Source organism: Triturus cristatus, chromosome 4_1, assembly GCF_964204655.1.
Source record: "Triturus cristatus chromosome 4_1, aTriCri1.1, whole genome shotgun sequence".
Taxonomy (NCBI): domain Eukaryota; kingdom Metazoa; phylum Chordata; class Amphibia; order Caudata; family Salamandridae; genus Triturus; species Triturus cristatus.
Genome location: NC_140585.1, coordinates 700277480 through 700290064, shown reverse-complemented (window position 1 = coordinate 700290064; position 12585 = coordinate 700277480). Strand labels below are relative to the sequence as shown.

At 42.7% G+C, this 12585-nt stretch overlaps 1 long non-coding RNA gene across 3 annotated transcripts in view; it reads right to left on the bottom strand.

Annotated features, from left to right (window-relative positions):
* The window catches only part of LOC146855396 (uncharacterized), a 200263-nt gene that overhangs the window by 121150 nt on the left and 66528 nt on the right, over positions 1–12585 (bottom strand). For 2 of the 3 annotated variants that reach the window (XR_014980829.1, XR_014980830.1), the window contains exon 2: positions 2822–2851. This is a non-coding gene — a long non-coding RNA (uncharacterized LOC146855396). The remainder of the gene's footprint in view (positions 1–2821; positions 2852–12585) is intronic. The other variant, XR_014980828.1, reaches the window with a different exon arrangement.

The following is a 12585-nucleotide window of genomic DNA, read 5'->3' as shown; positions in this document are numbered from 1 at the left end:
TGCCAGTGCGCAGGGCCCACACCCCAGGTTATGTTCAACTAATGGCATTGGGGGCAAGATGATGTGCATACATGGGAGTAGTGGTACTAGACGCCACCCCCCACGGGAGGGGTGGAGATGTTATGCAAAGTCACAAAGTAATTCCAACAGCTTATGTATATTTGTAAATTGGTGCATAGTATCGAGTAGTGTGTGTGTTTAATAAATTTACTCTTACTTTTATAAAGCAAAGTACAGACTGGACAATCAATTATTGAATGTTATTTTTGCGCACCTGCAAATGGCGATTACTAGCCCACACCACCTCCTTTGAGTAAGCCTCAGACTGCTCTGCAATGCTACCCTCTGAGAGTCAGGCGCTACAATTGGGTGTTTGGTTCCCAGTGAAGGACAAATGTAGTCATGTTATTTGTGCAGGCCTCACAGATGCTGCCTCGTTTTCCATCATTGGTGTATAGCGGCGGGAAACATAGTATCCCATTCTGGTGCGCATTTATATCATTTGATAAGTCCAGGTTTGCCACACATTACCTATGCAGCAATGAGCAAATGGAAGAGCGCAAGGCTCTGAGAAGGGTTCAAAGTTTTGGTTATGTGAACTAAAGGTATGGGAAAGGAAAGCCCCACGCCCATATGTGTCATGTGAAGTTATTATGGTTTAAATGTTAACTGTATTGATTTGAGCGCGCTATGTTGATTATCATGTGCTAGCGGGATGGTGCTTTCCAGGAAATGATCGCATACAAATGTTCTAAGCCATATTGTACACCTTTGAACCCTAACACTACATACACTACACCTGCATGAGGAGGGTGTCTCCTTAAGAGATAGGGACAGCAACTGATACCTACATCATGGTGGGAGGAGGGTGTGGTAGAGTTGGGTGTCTGGCAGGTCCCCCAGGTTAACTGGTGGGGAGGTGAGCAACCCAGGGGTGGCCCCTGGTAGTGGGTGACCCCCAAGGAGGGTAGTTCTTGAGTGATGGTGTGTAGTGGTAGCCCCTAGGTACCCTAGGTGGGCTAGGTAACTGACCCAGTGGAGATCTGAGTGGGGGCAATGTGCTCCCTAGTTCCAGGTGAAGGGCTAGTGGTGGACCCTGAGGTGTCAGGGTCGGGTGACCGGTGACCAGTCCGGTAGCTCCTGTGGGACTTGAACCCCAGGAGCTGTTGGAGGGAACCTAAAGTGGTGGCTGGGGCGATGCCTAGCTGGTAACCAGTCAGGTAGGTCCTGTGGGACTTGGACCCAAGGACCAGGAGCGTGGGGGTGATCCCCTAGCTCAAGGCAGGAGGTGGACTTCTGCAAGGTAGTACCACCCTGAACACAGGTGGGGCCTATCTTAAGTGAAGGGACCCTGTATTTCACTAAGGGGTCATGCAGGCCTAGCCGGGATCTTTAGGGTCCCTGGCTGAGAGTGGTAGTACTACTCTGAAGGCACGTGGGGCCTATCTTAAGTGAAGGGACCCTGCTCTTCAGAAGGTGTGGTGCAGGCCATCCAGGGACCATGTAGGTCCCTGGGAAGTCTCCCAAGGCACTGCAGGGAGACCGGGGAGAGCCATGAGAGGTGGGCCTGGGTCTAGCTAGCTCTGGCCCACAGTCTCTCCAAGGGTACTCCGGGAGGAGAGCGCGCGTCTCGGAGGGAAGGGTGCATAGGCCCTGTTTTCGCAGCGGAGAACAAGGAAGGCGTCTAGGTTCCCTGGGTAGTTTCCGTGTGGAGCTACTGACGGGGGGAATGAGCTGTAGGATGTCTGATGAGGCACCCTCAGTGTTCCTTCCTGGCACTGCCAGTGTGGTGGTGAGGCTGGTCTAAGGTCCAATCAGAGAACCAGGCCAGAGGCCAAAGGGTGCTTTTCTGTGTGGGAAGCACACGTGGCTGTGCTTTCTTTAGGGAAGCCAGTCATCCTGAAAGGGTGGTGGCAGCAGAATGACCTCAGCAGCAGGCTGAGGGTGAGGGTCCAGAGAGGTTGCATCTTTGGGATGCAAGGACGAAACGGAGAGAGGGTACTGGTTGGAACAAACTCTGGAAGGGAGACCAGCTAGTGACCCAAGGGGTGGGATGTAGACCTATCCCAGAAGACCGCATCAGTGCTGAGGCACTGTACCTTTGTCCAGAGAAGTGGTAGGCATAGTGTTGCATGCCCAAGGGCAAAGGTGGGCCTAGTAAAGTTAGGCAGAGTCCATGTAGACCATGAGTGACCTAGAGGTATCTAACCTAGAGCCCGGAGGGTTCTGAGCTGTGTAGTTGTCTATTATGCTACCACTATCTTGAAGAGGGTTCCCCTAATTTGGCCTCGGAAAATAATATATCTCATGTTCTCATTTGGATATTTTCCAGGGTAGGCTTCCATAAGGAGATCCTTACTGACCAAGGTACTCCTTTTGTCTCAAAACTAATGCAAGAAATATGTACTATACTGGATCTCAATCACCTCAAAACATCTGTATACCACACCCAAACAGATGGCTTAGTGGTACGCTTTAATGGGACCCTCAAACTCACACTCCAAAAAATGGTCCTGGGAGAGGGGAGAAACTGGGACCTCTTCCTTCCTTTGGCTCTCTTTGTTATGTGAGGACAGGTTCAAAGCAGTTTAGGATTTTCATTTGGACTTCTCTATGGTGGACAGCCTAGAACTTTACTTGAGATGACAATGGAAGTCTGGGAAAAGGATGGAGGGACAGAAGCACAAGACCGGTTGGATTGTGTCCAACAATTAAGATGACGTATTGATAAACTGAGAGACTTAGCTCACACCCAGTTGGAGAAAAGTCAAAGGACACAAAAATATTTCTATGACAAGGGGAAGAAAGAAAAGCGACTTACCCCTGGTGGCTCTTCTTCTTTTGAGGCTATCTTGAGACGGACCATGGAGCCAGGAAGAAGAGAAAACATGGAAAAGAGAAGAGGAGAGTAAACAATATGAAAAGACTAGATTATAATTTTCATTATAGAACTATTAAAAGAATAACAAAAAGAAAAAAGAGAGAGAAGAAAAAAAATAAACCAGAATATTCCTATACTATAGTTGTAAGTACATATGAATCCCACCAATTCTGGCAACTGATAAGTTCCTTGTAAAGTGGTATACCATATACCCAGAGCCTGTACTTCAAATGCTACTAGTGGGCTGCAGCACTGATTGTGCCACCTACAGAAGTAGCCTTTCAAACCTGTCTCAGGCTGACCTCTACAGTGCCTGTGAGTGCAGTTTACTGCCACTTTGACTTGACATTTAAAACTACTTGCCAAGCCTTAAACTCCCCTTTTATTACGTATAAGTCACCATAAGGTAGACCCTAAGTAACCCCAAGGGCAGGGTGCTATGCAAGTAAAAGATAGAACATGTACCTTTCTGTTTTTCATGTCCTGATGGTGACAAACAGCCTAATTTGTTATTCACTTCTGTGAGGTCTAACCCTCTCAAAAGCTAGCATTAGGAATTCTGTGTGGAGTATTTTTGGTGGTGCTGCCATTGTGTTACTGTGTATTGCACAAATACTTTACACATTGCCTTTTTAGATAAGACTGGCTGTTCTGTGCCAAGCTACCAGAGATGAGCACGGGTTATCTTTTAGTGTGCATCTAGCTTACCCTGACTAGAGTGGTGGTTCCTGCCTGGCCTGGGTGCATACCTCAGCCAACCAGGAATCCCATTTCTAACATATATTTATCCAAAGCTTCTGGTGATGAAATGTTCATGTATTGCTTGGTTCCTTAGCCAGGGTTAGGTCTATTTTGTCCCCTTATTCACGAGGACCAGCATATAGGAAGGAGTGTCAGGCAGTGCTTTTGAGTGTCGGACTTTGTTAGGGTGAGGACATATAAGATAATTCTACTCTATATTACTGGCATGCCAGGTTTAGTCCACCCTTTAAGCATAGAAGAGGGCATTATTGCAGAATATGTGGAACTGGACCTGGCCACCAGGTGTGGGAGTGACTTTGATGTCAGGACTTATAAAGGTTTAGTGCATACCTTGAGTGATAGCCTGGCAATGTCTGTTGTGTTGGCTCTAAATAAATCATCACTTGGCTGTTGTGTACTCCCACATTTGTTTTGTACTACCTCTCAGTTCCCATTCCCTTTTTCCACAGATCTTCTACATCCCTTCAAGTAGCCTCTCAACTATTTGGCTCCAGGCCTAACACCTGGGTGGACCGAGGTTAGTTACAGTCTTTCTCAGACATGCTAGTGACAGTACATAACATTCCACCATATCTATTAGCATTACAAATGTAGTACAATATATTTTGTGACTCTGTCTCTAAAAGTATCTGAGTAATGGTTCTGGTAAGACTCTGTTGCTTTTTGTGCCATTTGAAACCAAAGCCTCCAATGTCTTCCCCTTCCCCCCATTTTTCTCCAGGTTCACATCCCTTTTGTTTTTTGCTACTTTTGAACAGGTGGAGGATTGGCATTGTTGGCTATATTTTGGTGGGCATTACATTGGTATCCCTATAACTTTGATGACTTACTAAACCACTCATCATCCCTACTATGGAGTCAGTTGTCAATCTTTTAAAGGACAAGCCATTTCAAAGACTCAAACCAAACTTGAGAGTGCTAAGCAGAAACAAACTCAAGCTTTCCCTTTTTCTTTTGAAATGACATCTACCACTTTTGAGAATGCCATCGCAGGCCATCTGGACAGTAGTTCTCCTATCAAGGAATACTAAATTTAGGGTTGTCTTCCCAGAGTCCCTGCAAAGGGGTGGGCTGGAGCAGTGGAGCAGGAAGCAATCTTGCTTAACCAGGGAAGTTCTCTGGGGAGCTTCACCTGTTCTAAACATTCCTAGCAGAATCAAAAACATTTGTGGCAAGGGCACATGAATGTTATTCCATTTAACAAAATATGCTTTTATATAAGTAACAACACTCATTTTGAACAAGAGCTCTTGATCAAATAACTACTATCAATTCCAATGTAATTTGGATTTGTTTACAAAGTCGGTTCCAGCAAATCTCTATTGAGGTCTTGTCTACAGGTGAGGCATCAGTGGTGTCCTTTTAGCAAGGATTACATGATGAGTCAAAGGAGACACTATCATTGTCCTGTGTATTGTCTGAATTAACCCTTCAAATAGACACCCAACAAGAAAGTAAAAAATAAGGAAAGAAGATGTAGTCCGAGACTTCAATAGAATTTTTTGTCCAATAATACCGTAAGACCCACAGATGAAACTGAACTTAGGCAACTAATAAGAGTGAAGAGCTCTTTACCTGGGCAGAAGAAAGAACGTAGATGAAAAAGTGATGATCATTGTACTTCAGCTGAGCTTCACATTTAGTGATTCAATCTTGTCCACAATGGACAAGTGGAAGTCAAACTCCAAGATCGCTAACTCATTTATCAATATGAAGGCACATTTTTTAAAATAGATATGGTCCTATCTATCAAAGGGTGCTTTATCGGCACAAAGTTTCACGTATTGAATGACATTATAAGAAGATCCAAGCATCATCCTGAAGAAATTCCAGGTGTTGATGGAACTGAACTGAAGTCAAAACCTATTTCTAAGGAAAATCACACCATATTTGTGTCCACTCAATCTGAATATGTAGAATCCCCATATTTGACATAATTGGTGGGAAAAAGTTTACAATTATCTTTGGAATGTTATATTTGAAGAAAAATAACTGCAAGCCTAACTGTGAGCTTTCAGCCATCAGCTTTATGTCTGATAACTTCAAGGAAGATTGTGTGCCTCGAAAAGTCATCAATACCACACAGCATTCTGTGTCAACACACAGAGAGTCAAAAGAGGGACCGGCCTGAAGAAGTGCAATGGTCTGAGAAAGAAAGTATCCTGGAGCTCTCAGAGAGTTCGTAGGTGTCTTCAATCACAAGTGAGCAGACTCTTTACATCTGCTTTAACCATAAGACTCTGCCATTGATCTGGTACAGGCTGCTCATATTTCTCACAGAAATATGTAACACTTAACTGTAAAGGAGGATGAAGTATTGAGGAAGTACTTAGAGGAAAACCTAGGGAAAGATTTCATCAGACATTCAACATCAGCTGCAGCGGTTCTGACTTTTTTATCTAGAAGCCAAAATGGGAATTTTTATTAACTATCGTGAATTGAACGCTATTACCATCGACAATCGTTATCCTCTGGCCTTCATTTCTTTCTTTTAAGATCAGATTAAAGGTGCCAGGGTCTTCTGCTAATTAGACTACATAGGAGACTACTATCTGGTTCAAGTTCGTGAAAGAAGTTAAAACATCATTCAGTATTTGTTAGGACTACTGCAAATACCTGGTGATGCCATTAGGGTTGGGTAACACCAAAGCAGTGTTTTAGCATTTAGTGAATTGCATATTTATGGATTTACTGAATACATTCATAATTACATATTTAAATGATATTCTTGTCTACGCCAAATATCTCAATCAGCATCACATTCATGGCAGAGGAATCCTATGAACAGAGAAATGTGTTTTTGTGACTGACCGGTTCATGTTTCTGATATTTGAGATATCAAAAGAAGTCTTCATTATGGATCACAAGAAGGTGAAAGCACGCCAACCACTAGTAAGACATTTGATATTTTATAGGGTTTGCAAACGCCTATTGCCATATCATCGCCATTGCATCAAGCAAGTCTATATGTAACCCATACACCTTTACCACAGACAAGGGCAATCTTTAGTCTGGAGAAAAGAACAAGGGGAGTCTATATAGTTTCTGAAAACAGTATTAATCCCAGCTCCCATCTAGAAACATGCAAACATTCATCTACCCCTCATTGTGAAAACAGACGTTTCAGCATTTGCCATCTGGCTTCCTTGTCTCAAACAGGCCCAGAGACAAAAACATTCCATCCTCTGGCCAATTAGTCAAGAACGCATTCAGTGTCTGAGAGAGATTATACAATTTACGACATGCACCTGTTAGCATTTAAATATGCTTTTTCACAATGGAGGCACTATTTACAATGGGCTAAACAAAAGATGATGATTGGGACTGATCAAAAAAATCAGTTGTATTTCAGATCTATAAAGTATCTGAATTCGAGAAATACTATATGGGCTTTATTATTCGACCGATTTAAGTACCAAGTAATATATTGGCCTGGGGATCAACATGGCAAGGTAGGAGCTTTGTCAAGGCACAAGAAGAAATGGCAGAGCCAATTTCCACCAGTGCTTGGACAACATGTCACAATTTTAATACTGTGATATATGAATATTGTGTCAAGAATACAGTTTGTACAAAAATATTCTGTCACAGAATATTCTAGTCAAAAATATTATTTTATGGCATAATATTTGAAATAATATTGTTTCATGTAATATTCTTTACTTAAATGTTATAAAAATATTTTTTTTGTTTCATTTATTATATATCAGTTAAACTATTAATTTTAGATGTTGGTAATTATTAATATTTTTTAGAGAATAGTTTGCAATTTAAAATGTTTAATTGTTTTTTAATTAAGTTAGTAATTTATAATGTAGTAGAGGGCTGTTGGGTTTTTAGGGGAATAGGATGGAAAGCAACATAAATTATAAATCTAATTTCAATGCTGATTTTGTATTGTAAATGAATTATGGTATTGATTAATAATTATGTCCATAGTTTAATAGCTATTTATTGTATTTAAGTTTAATTAGGTATTTTTAATTTTTATTTATTAAATGTAAATAATTATTGCATTAGCAGGTTTTTGTAGGTGAATGGGGGGAAATAAAAAGGTATATATTGATGTTAATTGATTTTTAATTGTTAATTAACTGTGATTGTTCATTAATTATGCAATTTTTTTTCCAACCATTTTATTTTTACATTTTGCTGTATATTTAAACGTTTATATTGTTGCTAGTAATTTATATTTAAGTAGTAGGGTGATGGTTTTACATGGGAATAGATAGGAAAGGCAAATAAATTACAATAAATGTTATATGAATACTTATAAATTGTTTATTGTTAATAATTAGCTAATTGTTGATTAATTTTGAAAACTGTTTTATTTTGTAATCATAGAACTGTGAAACGTGCTCCCCCCCGACACTAAAAGGACAGTCCCAACTTCTGGTCCTTCAGAAAATCTTCAAAAACTTGGCTCTTCAACAACTAGTGCAAGCAACCTTTTGCCCCAATGTCAAAAGCAGCACCATATAAAATTAAAAATAAAATCAGGGTTCCCTGATTGGATCTGTGCTACAACAAGGCCCATTGCTGCCAAGGATGGTAGACAAAAAGGGCTGGAGCCTGGAATAATGGCCCAGACAGCTGCTAAGGAAAGGAAAGGCAGGGGACGTGGGAAGCCAGCCCATGAATGTACTCCCAGTGAGGTGGATGGAGCACCTGCAATGGTCACCCCAGAACCATCTTTGCTGGATGGCATGTAGAAGGGGGACCCACCAAGGGTGAGTTCTGTAGGACAAAGAGAGAGTGTCCAACCATTGAGCACATGAGGCAACAGGCTGAAGCCCAAGCAGCAGGTGATGCCTCTGGTAGTCACTACATTTACTGGGAGGACAGTCTCTTAACAGTGAGCCTATGGTTACTCTGCATGGGACAACAAGGGCCCTTGTGGTCCCCCAGTGCTTTAGAGCCTTCCTACTGGAGTTGGCTCACAACACTTCCCTAGCAGGAAACCTGGGCCAAGACAAGGCATTTGCAAGGCTTGTCCCACACTTTTATTAGCCCAGGCTAAAGTCTTCCTCAGATACATTCTGTAGGACTAGTGTAACCTGCCAGGCTTGTGGGAAGACAGGGCAGAGGCTTAAAGCCCCCCGTATCACACTACCTGTCATTGCCACACCTTTTGAGCGAGTGAGTATCAACATTGTAGGACCTATGGATCTCAAGACTGCTGCAGGCAACAGGTTCATCCAGGTTCTGGTGGATCATGCCACTCAGTACCCAGAGGCAATCCTTCTGAGAACCATGACTGCACCTGCAGTGGCAAAGGCCTGATTGGGGATCTTTACCCAAGTGGATTACCCTAAGGACGTTGTGTCTGACAGGGGCATATATGCAGTCCATGTGGAAGGAGTGTGGGGTAACTTACAAGTTCTTCACCCCGCATCATCCACAAACTAATAGGATTGTTGAAAGATTCAACAAGACCCCAAAATACATGATTAGAGGCCAACCTGAGGCCTTTCTGAATAAGTTGGACATCCTCTTACCATGATTGTTTTGTGCCTACAAGGAGGTACCACAGAAGGGATAGGACTTCAGCCATTTCATGCTTCTGCTTGGGCACCCTGTTAGGGGACCTCTGTGTTTTTGCAAGCAAGCTCCCAGGAAAAATCCCTAGGATTTAGTGAGCTATGTGCTGGCCTTCTGAAGCCAAATTGCAAGCTCCCAGTAACTTAGAAGCCAACCAAGCTGTCATGAAAAAATGGAATGTCAAAAGTTCTACAACTGTAGATTTGCAGCCTGGCCAGAAAGTGTGGGTGATGAAGCCTGTGAAGTCCAGGGCCCTCCAGGAATGCTGGACTGGACCCTATGATGTGACTAATAAAGGGGGAGATCAACTACCTTGTGGATCTCATGACACCTAGGTAAACCCACAAGTCTGAGGTAATCACGCAGCTGGTGACAGATGGCGAGGAGGAAGAGGAGAGTGAACCTCTCTCTTACCTCTTAGTCTGCAGGGAGAAAGATGGGTCAATGACATATGACGTAGATACAGGGACAACCTCCTTGTTAAGAATAAATGTTACAGGTTGTCAGATAAGGTGAGGTCCAGCATTAAGGCTGAAGTGTCCAAAATGCTAAAGTTGGGGGTGTTAGAACCCTCCAGTAGCCCCTGGTCCAGTCCGATGGTTCGAGTACCAAAAGCTGCCCAAGTGAGCACCACACTTGAACTGAAGTTCTATGTGGATTATAGAGGGTTAATCTCAGTAACAAAAGCAGATGCTCACCCCATCCCCCAGGCTGATGAGGTGATTGACTTATTAGTGGCTGCCCACTATAACCGTACCTTTTATCTTACATCAGGGTACTGGCAGATCGGACTAACAAAAAGAGCCAATGAGAAGTCAGCCTTCTACCACTGTAGATGGCCACTATCAGTTTAGGGTGGTGCCCTCTGGATTAAAGAATGGTACTGCCACCTTCAAGACGTCGGTGAACCAGGTCCTTTCTGGTATGGAGACCTTCTGTGCTACCTATCTGGAAGACATAGCTGTCTTTATTAGCAGCTGGAAGGAACACGTCTTTCCTCTTCAGGAAGTGCTTCAGGATCTGCAACAGGCAGGCCTGACTATCAAGGCTAGTAAGTGCCAAATAGGGCAGGGGTCTGTGGTGTACTTGGGACAACTGGTGGGCAGGTGGAAGGTGCAACCCCTTCAGGTCAAGATAGAAACCATCATAGCCAGGCTGCCCCCTGAGCGCAGAATGAGGTCACAGCATTATTGGACCTCACTGGGTACTATAGAAGTTTTGTCAAGGGCTATGACACCATTCTTGCCCCTTGACTGAGCTGAGTAACAAGAAGCAGCCCAGAACGTGATTTGAACAGAGGCATGCCAAACTGCATTTGATTTCCTGAATCAAATTCTGTGCATAACTCCTGTGCTCAGGGCCCCTGTATTTTCCAAGAAGTTTATCATTCAGATAGATGTCTCAGAGCATGACATGGGGGCAGTACTATCTCAACTTAATGAGAAGGGCCTAGACCAACATGTCGCCTCTATCTCTAGGAGCTTACTTCCCACGGCACAAAGGTGGAGTGCTATAGAAAGAGCTTTTGCTGTGGTCTGGGCACTGTAGAAGCGGAGACTATACTTCTTTGGCACTCACTTCCTGATTCAGACTGACCACAGACCCCTGAGGTGGCTCATGCAAATGAGGGGTGAGAATCCCAAACTTTTGAGGTGGTCCATTTCCCTACAGGGAATGGACATCAGGGTGGAATGTAGACATGGGGTAGACCACTCCAATGCTGATGGTCTATCCAGGTTTTTACGCCTTAGAGAAAATAACTTTCTAGAGAGTGGGTAGATCTCCCCACTTTCAGATCGAGGGGTGGACAAGTGTTAGACCTGTCATCCTTAGGGTGGTCTTCCCCAAATGTTTTGATTTTGACCTCCACGTTTTGCTGAATCCTTTTTGTTGGTCTTAGAACTCTGAGCACTTTACCACTGCTTACCAGTGCTAAAGTACATGTGCTTCTTCCCTAGCCATAAGTAATTGGTGTAAACCTAGTTGGCATATTTAATTTACCTGTAAGTCCCTTGTAAAATGGTATGTCATATACCCAGAGCCTGTTAATTAAATGCTACTAGTGGGCTTGCAGCACTGATTGTGCCTCCCACACAAGTAGCCTTTCAAACCTGCCTCAGGCCTGCCATTGCAGGGCCTGTGTGTGCAGTTTGCTGCCACTTCGACTTGGTTTAAACTCCCCTTTCTTACACATAAGCCATCCCTAAGGTAGCTCCTCAGTAGCCCTAAGGGTAGGGTGCTGTGTAAGTTAAAAATAGGACATGTACTCTTATATTTTGCATGACCTGGTAGTAACAAACAGCTAAATTAAGTTTTCACTACAGTGCCACTGCTACTTCTGCCACTGGTACAAATTCTGAAAACAGCCAATGAACAATACAATCTGAATGAGGAAGGCTTAAGATTCAGGTACATCCATGCTATAGAAAAAAGGTTTGCTTTAAAATGTTACCCTGGGACCTGCTCCCAAACTGACAGGGTTTCCAATTAGACATGTCTGTGTGTTTTCCTTATGCATCTAGAGTCATACTAGTGAGTAGTAAGAACCCATTAAGAGCAAACACTGGTAATGCCAGTAGACTAGGCTTATAACTGAAATAGTCTTCCATCACTGGTTGGTTAGTTTAGGCACTCAATAACTCATCATGCATGTACTCTCTCACTCATGTATCCATTCACTAACTCACTGACCCATTCTTACATTTATCCACTCACCCATCCAGAATAACAAATACAGGTGAAAGGAAAAGTAGAACGAATAAAAAATACCACCACTTAAGTGTGGTAGCAATATGCTTGTAATAAAAAGTATGTAAATAATTACACATAGTAGCAGGTGGTCATCTTGGAATACCATTGTACAGTGTATACCCAATGTACTAATAATCCATCCTTAAAAGGCTATTTGCTTTGACAGACACTTTACAATAAATAATTAAGTCAGGCCCATAACCTTTTTAGGACCATTTCACAATAAACAGGTCAGGCCTAAGGCATCTGACATACATTTTCCTAGAATTACAAATTTTTTCAAATTGGCAATTGGCAAACCCCTCTAAGGAAGGCCTAATGAGGATTATCACAGGGCATATATTCTAGCCTTAGGTTTATGACAGGAGGTAACCAAAAGCCATTGTCTATTGAGTTGGTCTGTTAGAATCCATGGAAAAATAAATTTCTACAGGTTTAATACACTTGATTTGATCAAAATAATCCTTATAGGCTTATTGGCTTTAACATATGCATTTCATGATAAGTATGTCAGGTAACTGCTTTTATTGTAAGCTTTCATAAAAAAACAGATATAACATCTGGCATGCACTTTCTCAGTGAACAACTCAGACCTATAGCCTTCATCATTGGACTGTCATCATAAACAAATTAGCGCTATGATATTGAAC